Source organism: Musca domestica, unplaced genomic scaffold (genome assembly GCF_030504385.1).
Source record: "Musca domestica strain aabys unplaced genomic scaffold, Musca_domestica.polishedcontigs.V.1.1 1, whole genome shotgun sequence".
Classification (NCBI taxonomy): Eukaryota; Metazoa; Arthropoda; class Insecta; order Diptera; family Muscidae; genus Musca; species Musca domestica.
In genome coordinates this window covers 8,327,422-8,338,028 of record NW_026712114.1, presented here as the reverse complement: position 1 = coordinate 8,338,028, position 10,607 = coordinate 8,327,422, and positions in this window count along the sequence as shown.

Genomic DNA, 10,607 nt, shown 5'->3' with positions numbered 1-10,607 from the left:
GATGATGTTGAGAGTATATGCCTCATAACCCTCACCAACCTATATTCTACGGGCAATTGATATTAATGTAGAATCCCTAATACTCAGTCACTCCGAACCTCTATTCCATTTCAAGCAAGAAAACGTTTATTATTTAGCAATTCATGATGAAATACAGTATATTTTATTTAGCCCATTATTTGAAATATTTCGAGAAAATTGGTAATAATTGATAACTAATTCAATAATATTTCTAGTGTGATTTGTTTATATAATAATATTCAGAAAAACATATTTTTTATATTAATAGAATTAATATAATAATTGGTAATAGTTCTTTTAACAGATTCACATATAATTAAATTCTAAATATGTAAATAAAATAATAAAGACTACAATAGATTCGGTAAACATATGTGGTCCCTAAAGAGTTATATCTGCTGATTATAAATATGAATGAAAGGCAATAACAAAATATTCCATTTACAAATAGGTGAGATTATGATAACTGTGAGAAATCAAAACAGAGAATATCATACAACAAATATTTATGTACTCTTCTCTATTGCAAGAGAAACATAATTTACTTCCACTGAAAATTAATGTGGACTCTGTTTTGATTGCTCTCGCATCATATCTCTTGTGAACAACAAAGATCAAAAGGAATCAATAAACAATATGTAAAACAACGAGTAGAGGTGTTTACATGTTTGGCTTACCCTTTTCTCCGGTCACGTTGAAGGCCTCCATTCATGAACTGGATTCAGGTGGTTCTTTTTTACTCAAGAGATGTTTTGCTAAATGAGAATATTAGTTGATTGTTTTGATTTCTGTTTTGATCGATGAATTATTTTTATCAATGAACTTTGATTTGCAAATAGTATTTTTACTTTCGTATTCTGTTTTTTAATTGTAGTAAAAGGTTTTAGATACTACTTTCATTTTAGTGTATTGTAGGGAAGTACCCCCTAATCACAATAATGGATTATAAATATTGAAGCAAAATTGTGAAAGTGTACAATTAAAATTAAATTATCGCAATATGAAATAAATTGAAAATTTCGAAGAATTATTTTATGTATGATATTATCATAGATATTGAGTGATTTATGACAACATTATTTTCAATAAACAAGCCACCATATATCATTTAATTAAAGCGAGGATTAAATATTTTTATATCATTAACACAGTTATTTTTTGTAGAATTTTTCGATGTCTATGGTAGGCGGTGAACTTGTACTTAAAACTTGAACTGTGGGTCGACCATTCTTGTTTTAAAATTTTTAAATTTTGTTAATAATTTAAGAAAAACACGTTATAAAGATCACACGTGTGATTTCCACTTAATTTATCAGCGGACTAGAGACACTTGGGAATACTTTTAGTCAATCACTGGCTGGGTTCTTTGGGTAGTTTTGAGACAGCAACAACTAGACCCAGGCGGCGTGTTTCAGATATTTAAACAGAACTATTGTGGAATGTTGGGTTATGATCGGGAATTCTTTAGTTTTTTGGCTTTCCCCGTAACTTTTGCTTCTGAAAAATCACCACGTCCAAGGTTGATTCGTGCAGCCTGGCTGATGAGTCTAGTGCTGATATTGTTCTGCTATTATATTTTGTCCTTATAACTGGGACTGATACAGAACACAGACTGCTAGTTACGTGCACCACTGGTTCGCGAAAGAAATGGATGGTCGGGCAAATTTTCCAGGATGGGGTCCAATGTAAGTCCAATTACAATATTTGGCCTGGGAATGCAACTTCTGTTAAAATGGTGCTATCCCAGGCGAAGTAGTAAAATGTTGATCCCGTGGTTATTTACTTTTGTGGCACACCAGGTGAAAATAATTGGATGTTTCTTAGATGGCAGTTTTGATTGGACGTGTTATCTAAAGTATTATTATATTAAAATATGTCCACAAATCAAAAGAAAATTCCTTAAGGATACCAACCGTATATAATTTTACAGGGTATATAGTTTGATTGCGTAGAATTTTATTGCAATTTTTCCAGGATTGCCTGAACTGATCTGTCCAAAGGTTAAAATCGAAAGGAAGTAGCTCAGTTCAACGCAAAAGAATATTACCTCATTATGAGCGAGTTGTCAGAAGAAAATGTCAAATTGCTATAATTGTAATCGAAATCGCTGATACTTCTAGTGTTGGTAAACTGTCCTATTTCTGACCAACCCCTCGTACATTTAAAGAAAAAAAAATACAAAGCATTTTGTAACTTAAAGAACTGGTGATTTTTCAGCCACATCGAATTTTTTTGCAGAAATGATACCTGCAACAAGCTTGATTGCGTTCAACATTTAGATTGTGTTTAGATTTAGTTATGGCACTGTACAAACACAATTCTCTGTGCCATATGGACATAAAAGGGAACAGGTAAAATGATTCATTATAGGGAACACAAGAAAGATTTAAAGAGCAAAACAATTGGATAATAGAAAGAAGGGCAAAAAAATCAGAATAGTACACACAGCTGGGATGGTAAGCAGAAAGTTTTATTTTGATTTTTCTGTATGTTTTTAAAGTTTTTATTTCAGAAGTTTTTACACCTAAAATAACTCTGGAGATCGCAGACTTCACTATCTCAAGGTACTGATGTTAAGTGGAATTACCTGATGTGGGATAAAAATGATTTACGTGTTTCAGATTTCATATTTACGGAGGTCAAATGTAAATCAATCACCAAAGTGCAAAACTATTGAATGATAAAACAGAAGATGTCTGAAAATCATAATGTTTAAACCAATGGTGTATCTCTTTGTGTGGAACATCTGGGGTGTTCACCTCGAATCAATTTTTAGACAAAACGTCCACCACAACTGGCTTCACAAATATAGTTTATTATCCAACATTTCAAACTTGGCCAGAGGGTGGTTCTCTGCACGTCCTCAAACAGTATGGCACGATTGACCGTATCAAATGCTTTTGATAGGTCAAGGGCTACCAACACTGTTCTATCACACGGCTTGTTCTGGTTCAGTCCTCTACTAATATGTCTGGGAATGGCGTGTAATGCTGTTGTGGTACTATGTTGTGGACGGAATCCGTGCTGATGGTTGGCAACTGGATAACTTCCTCTAATGCTGGAGAGGCGTAAAGCCTCAAGAGTCTTAGCTACTGGCGACAAAAGCGAAATTGGCCTGCACGATTCGCCTTTACTGGCATCCTTGCCTGGCTTCAGTAGCGGGACCACCCGGCCCTTTTCCACGCTTCGGGCGCTATGTGGGTGGCTAGCGACAGGTTAAGAACTTTCGTTAGGTGCTCGACTCCCGGCGTATCCAGCTGTTTCAGCATTACTGTTCATTTTCATTCATAAATAAATTCATAAATATTCGTCCGCTATTATCTCACCTATTTTGCTTCGGAGTCCGTTGCAATTAAATTGCAGAAATGATGCTCAATCTGGAGTTGGAACAGCAACATGTGGCGTTAGATGCTGTGGTGTTGCTGTTCTGGAGACTGTGGTGGAGCTCCATACTCTGACGACGCCTCTGAAGAGGACGACGAAGAAGTGGACTTGCTGGGAACTACGTTACTGCAGCATGTCGCAACATAATCCCTTTCGCTGTAGTCTCGCAAACGCCATAGTCCGGAGCAGTTCTTGAAGTGCACCCATTCTCTACATCCATTACATCGCACCGAAACAGATCTGTGGTGGATGACGTTCTGACAAACCGAGCTAAACCAAGGTCCGGGATTTTCCTCAATCCCGGCACGGACCAATAAAATCCAGAGCAAGTATTTCGGGATATGCTGCTCCCAATGCAGAAAAATAAACAAACACAAACATGCACCCTTTGTGGTGGAGGTACCAGAAGGAATGGTCCGATCTCTACGACCTTTATAATAAATCTTGTGTTGATAGAAATATTAAGATGTGCAAAGCCTGAATGGAATCGGATGTTGATTTCGCATTTTATGAGATTCATGGATATTCCAAATTTTGACCCCATGTGGGGGAGGTACCAGAAGGAGTGACCATATATTTCATTTTCACACCGAACTCGATCTATGTTTGATAATAATATTACGATGTACCGAGTTTGGACAAAATCGAGAGTTATTGTGTGCACCAGCCAGACAGACAGACGGACGAACATCGCTAGATCGACTCCAAATGTCTTGAAACGGAATTGGTCCAAAGAGACCTAGGGTCTAAAACCGTTATATCGAAGAGGCACGTTTTGGCCGTATCAAATGAATATACCCTCTCTAGCCATATGACTGAGATTATACAAATTCTTACAGACCAAATGTCAACTAAAAATCATTAAAACGATTTATATCGGACCTTTGGAGTTGGACAATGATGATCATGAGTTTTTGAGAAACTCTCTAACAGGTGATTCTAATTTTATATATTTTTATATATATTCCACCTTGAGCCACTGTATCCTCCCATTAGCTACTTTGTCCCTCTCACAACTGTTACAACATTAACAATGTGACTGTTGCCTTATAAATAATGTCTATTTATAAGAATTGGCTATAACAATTTACGATATGATTACAGAATGCGTAACTTATTATTGCTGTTGTTGTTATTGCAATTGTTTGGCCCCTTAAAGTTTATCATTTGTCTCTTCGAAAAGGCAGGCAGGCAATGGTTCAATGTCCTTTAATGCCGTTACCACAAATTAAGACCTATACCTCCGAGCCTTACCAAATACTAAAAGAAACCACATTATTCAGCAGTTATGGTCATGTCTTAATAGCTTATGAAATAAGTTACCGTTACCGACGTTTTGGGACAACAGGGAAATGGCCTCATAAAACTCAGCAATCATGGTCATAATTTATTGTTAATATGAAATATTTCCTTGGAGAATTAATGAAAGCATGCATAAATTGACGGAAGTGATAAAATATGAAATTGATTGTTATCTCTCTGTTGGGGAAAGTGGGGGGGGGGGATATTGTAGGAGAGGGCATAAATTGTGTGGGAGAATTGCAGAGATTCTCGATATGTAATAATTTGGTGTGTATATTTAATTTCCGCCTATTTGTCTATCTTGAGATAATTTGTGTATCATGAGAGCTAACATAGAAATGGGAAAATATTATATTCTGTGATTGAGATTTAGAAAATAGTTGCGAAAATTTAAGATATTTCAATATTTATCTAAAATTCTAAGACGATTTAGCCATGTCCGTCCGTCCGTCCACCTGTTCGTTGTAATCACGCTAGAGTCAAAACGAATTAAGATAGTAAGCTAAAATTTTGCCCTTAACAGTGCCTTGTGTACAGGCAGGTCAAGTTCGAACATGTGCTATATCGGTTTGCGATATCGTATATCCTCCATGTAACGATACCCCGCAATATTAAGTATTTTGATGATTTTAGCCATATTTATACCCTACACCACATAGTAGTAAGGGTATTATGTCTTTGTGGATTTATTTATAACATGGAGAAGGAAGCGAGATAGACTCATAGTTACTTTTGGGGATCTCCACAGAATCACTTTCTGAGTTGATTTATGCATGTCAGTCCGTCTGTCCGTCCATCTGTCCATATATTTTTGTGAACAAAATGCAGGTCGCATTTATTATCCGATTGAGATTACATTTTGCGCAAATCATTTGTCTGGCCCAAGAACGAACCCTATTGAAATTGGAGATAATCGGTAAAAATTTAGATATTGCTCCCATATATATCTTCGTCCGTTTTGTCTTTTATTGTGCACCATACAACCAAATTAGGCCTGAAAATAAGTATGCCAAATTTTATAGAAACAAGTTCAGATATAGCTATAGCTCCCATATATATTGTTCATCCGATTTGTTATTTTTGTCCTCCGTAGCCGTAATATGCACTCTGTAACAACAATATTTGAGGAAATATGTCAAATACAGCTCAGAAATACCTTTGCTAAATTTTATCGAAATCGGTTCAGATTTGGATATAGCTCCCATATATAACTTCGTCCGATTTACCTTTTATTGTGCACCCAACATCCAATATTTGTTCAAATGGGATGACATTTGGCACTTACGACCGAATTGAGTCTAGAAGATAGTATGTCAAATTTGGTGAATATCGGTTCAAATATAGCTATAGCTCCCATATATATTGTTCATTCGATTTGTTATATTCGTTACCCACAGCCGTAATATGCACTCTGTAACAACAATATTCAGGGAAATATATCAAATACAGCTCAGAAATATCTTTGCCAAATTTTATCGAGATCGGTTCAGATTTGGATATAGCTCCCATATATACATCTTTATCTGATTTCAAATTAATTTTTCACCAAATGGGCAATACAAGTCCGAATTTAAAAGATACAAATGATTCTGCATATTTAAATTATACTTATAATCATAGCGTGTATGACTAAATTCTCCCATAAAAACTTTTAATTGTTATGTGGAGCTCTACTAAATTAGCAAAGTGGTGTAGGGTATCATAAAGTCGGCCCCGCCCGACGGTACCTTTCTTTATTCCGTATATTGACGATATTAGCAACATTATTCACCGGAAATGTTTCAAATTTGATGAAATTACGATATTATTCAACGGATTTGTTTCGTATTTGAAGTTCGGAATCGGTAATACAGCCTGAGACCAAAAATTAATTATGCAAGTCTCCGAATTTCAACGGATTTTTTTTTTTTAAATTTTCAAGATCCTCCTAAATGGTGTTGGATATTAAGAGTTTGGCCAGGCCGAACTTACCTGCTTGTTTACTTGTTAACATTAACATGTATAAATTGAATAAGGAAAGAACTATTGTAAATCCGGTCTCCTCAATCAAATAAATGGGAGGATACTACCCAGGAAAAAATGATAAACTAAACTTTCACTAAATCTGAATACTTAATGATGTACGTCTCAAATCCGAATGTCCTGAAACGGATTTCGTCCAAAATGACATAGGGTCTAACACCGTTATATCGATAAGGCACGTTTTGGCCATATCAAATGATACATAACCTCTCTTGCCACACGGCTGAGGGTATAAAAAAGGGTTTGACTTACTTGTTGACACCGTTTCCTTAATATTCGAATATTTATGGAGGAGATACCAAAAAAATGAATCAATGCCTATCTTCACAACCACGAGACAAGTTTGAATTTTGTGGGGAAAATATTAGGAGGAGTAGACCGATATTGCTCATTTCTTCTACCATATCGGATACTCCTTTCAATAGTTGTCGTTCGCACTAGCCAGATCGATTTCGTTCAGAAAACATAAGGGGTCTCAAACTGTTACTTAGATGAGACAATTTTGAAGGTAGAACGAAAGCATAACAAGTGGAGAAAGATGAAAATGTTTATAAGTGCGGTTGTAAGATTTAGAAGATTTTCCAAAAGAATTTTAGTTTTATTTAATTCTTTGGTTCCTCTTCTATTGAGCTTACGATCTCACGATCTCGTCACTTGTGTAAGAAATGTTTTTGTTATAGAAGTTATTTTTAAAATAACTTCTGGGGAGAATATCCCAGACAAAAAACAAGGGAACTGATGAGGATTGGTGGCTCTATCCGAAACCTGCCTTACCCCCTGGTAAACATTACCTTCGTTCTCCACTAATAAACTAACGTTGTTTTTTATAAAAGCACTCAAGCACTCATCTCATAGTCCGTCACATCCTTCTTCACAGCCTCAACTAAATGGGGTTTTTCTCAGAGTACGAAACGAAACCAAACTCATTACCAGATAGAAAAACTTAATGGCAAACCTTTTAAAGAGAGAAAAACTGTGTAATTATACAGGGTGAGAAAACTCCAACCAAGGTCAGACTGCTGTCATTTCTAAGCCACTCGTCCGACAGCTGTTAAAATTATTTCAGTGACAGCTCATTATATTGCTTATACGCGTACAAAAGAATTTTGGTGAGAATTTTCCAGAAAAAAATATTTTCGTGATGGAATTCAAGCGTGATAGTGTGATTTCTTTATATTCGGCTAAAGAACCAAAAGTGGCTATCGTTAGAGCACTCCAGCATTTATATGTGAATAAATCATTTGTATCTCGTACAATCGCTCGTTACCGTGATACTGATAGCGTAGCACGACGTCAAGGAAGTGGACGGAAAAAAACAGCAACATCAGCAAAAATGGTTCGAAAAGTAAAGAAGCGACTTGATCGAAACCCGCGTAGCAGTGGCCGAAAAATAGCTCGTGAGCTGAACATATCGCAGTATTTCATTCGGCAAATATTGAAAAATAAGCTCGGGGTAAAGCCATTGAAATTTCAAAAAGCGCAAGAGCTTACACCGCAACAGAAAAAAAAATAGACTCAAAAGAGATAAAGAGTTGCTTTGCTTGGCCGAAAGTGGTGAACGGCCGAATTTGGTTTTCTCCGATGAGAAAACATTCGTTGTCCAGCAGTTTGTAAACAAACAAAATTATCGTGTTTACTTGGCAAAGAGGTCAGCTGAAAATGTGCACCTTTGGTTGGCCACCAGAACTCAATCGCAGGCCATGGTAATGGAGTGAGCCGCCATAACAGCCGATGGCCGCTCTCCGCTCGTATTAATCGACCACGGCATCAGAATATATGCCGAATATTATCGCGAAAATATTCTGCCTTGGGCACGCAAACATTTTGGCCGCAGACCTCAGACATTCACTAAATGTAAGATGAATCTAACAAATTATTTCATAGCTAACTATGGAACGAATAACTTTAAGCAGAGCGCAAATCAGCTGACTACGTCGGGAATATTTCAGGGTCTAGAAGTAACGAACCTTTTATCTTTAGGCCGTTAGTATCCAGAATAGTTAAGATCCAAAAGCAAACCACTAGCTCAGCCGATAGTAACCCCAACCAGAAAAAAACCATCATATTGACTATAATACGCTCTAACGATTCCAAATATATCGAATATCGAATTGTCGGCCATACCGATTTTCGGTTAGAAAATCTTTTTAAAATATATAAATTTGTGTCCACATTTTATTATTTCAAACCACCACCGACTTAATTTTATGGAGCATTTTGAGATATAATCTGTTATTATAGTGCCTACTTCCTTAAAATTTGCGAGATATATATTTTTCCATATAAATGCGATTTAATATTAGTCCTGATTTCCCATTAAAAAGGGGGTTAAAAAGGCATCGATTTATTTAAATAACATCAGCATCAAGACTTCTAATATTAAAGAGTGCAAAAAAAACAAACACTGATTTAATTACAAATTGACATTGACATACATAAATAACATTTGGAGTTGCATATTATTTCCATGTAATATTAAAACATAAAATGCAACAATCGATCATTTAAAAATCTCATATTTTGTTGGTGTTATTGGGAAATGTGCAATACCATATAATTAAAAGCTGTTGTCCATCGGTCAATTCCTAATAGACAATTCGGAGACATTTCATGGAAATACATCAATAATTCTGTAGGACATCAATTGAATTCATTATTTTGAAATGCACATACGAGTGCATACAGACAAATACACAGAGAGTGTGTGTGCAATTATTGGAATATGGTTATGTTGCAACAAATTCTTAATTGCTGAAAAGATGACAAATGCATCACAGCTAAGTTGGGGGAATAATAAATGCCACAAACATATTTGGTTCTCCTTAGGCATTGGTTGATCTACTATCGAGATGACCTTTCTTCTATGAAAATACCTTCTGATCTTCAATTAGAAAATCTGGTGGTTTTCCATGACAAGATCTTCTGGCCTTCCATGAGAAGATTTTCTGGTCTTCTATAAGAAGACCTTCTTCGGTTTTTTATACCTTCCCTGGTCTCCTATAACAATACCTCGTGGTGTTCCATGAGAAGACATCATGGTTTTCCATGAGAAGACCTCATGGTAGTCTATTTGAAAACCTCAAGGTCGTCTAAGAGAATAACTCATAGTCGTCTATGAGACTAACTCATAGTTGTCTATGAGAAGACCTTAAGCTCTTCCATGAAGAAGACCTTCTGCTCTTCTATGACGAAGACCTTCTTCCGGTCTTCTATGACGAAGACCTTCTTCCGGTCTTCTATGACGAAGACCTTCTTCCGGTCTTCTATGACGAATACCTTCTTCCGGTCTTCTATGACGAAGACCTTCTTCCGGTCTTCTATGACGAAGACCTTCTTCCGGTCTTCTATGACGAATACCTTCTTCCGATCTTCTATGACGAAGACCTTCTTCCGGTCTTCTATGACGAAGACCTTCTTCCGGTCTTCTATGACGAATACCTTCTTCCGGTCTTCTATGACGAATACCTTCTTCCGGTCTTCTATGACGAAGACCTTCATTCGGTCTTCTATGACGAAAAACTTCATCCGGTCTTCTATGACGAAGACCTTCTTCCGGTCTTCTATGACGAAGACTTTCTTCCGCTCTTCTATGAGAAGACCCTCCGCTCTTCTACGAGAAGACCTTCCGCCCTTCTACGAGAAGACCCTCCGCTCTTCTATGAGAATACCCTACGCTCTTCTATGAGAAGACCCTCTGCTCTTCTATGAGAAGACCCTCTGCTCTACTATGAGAAGACCCCCTGGTCGTCCATGATAAGTCCTCCTGGTCTTCCATGAATAAGATCTTCTGGTCTTCCATTAAGAAGACCTTCTGGCCTTCCATGAGAAACCCTTTCGGCCTTACATGAGAAGACCTTGTAGACCTTCTGTTCTTCTAT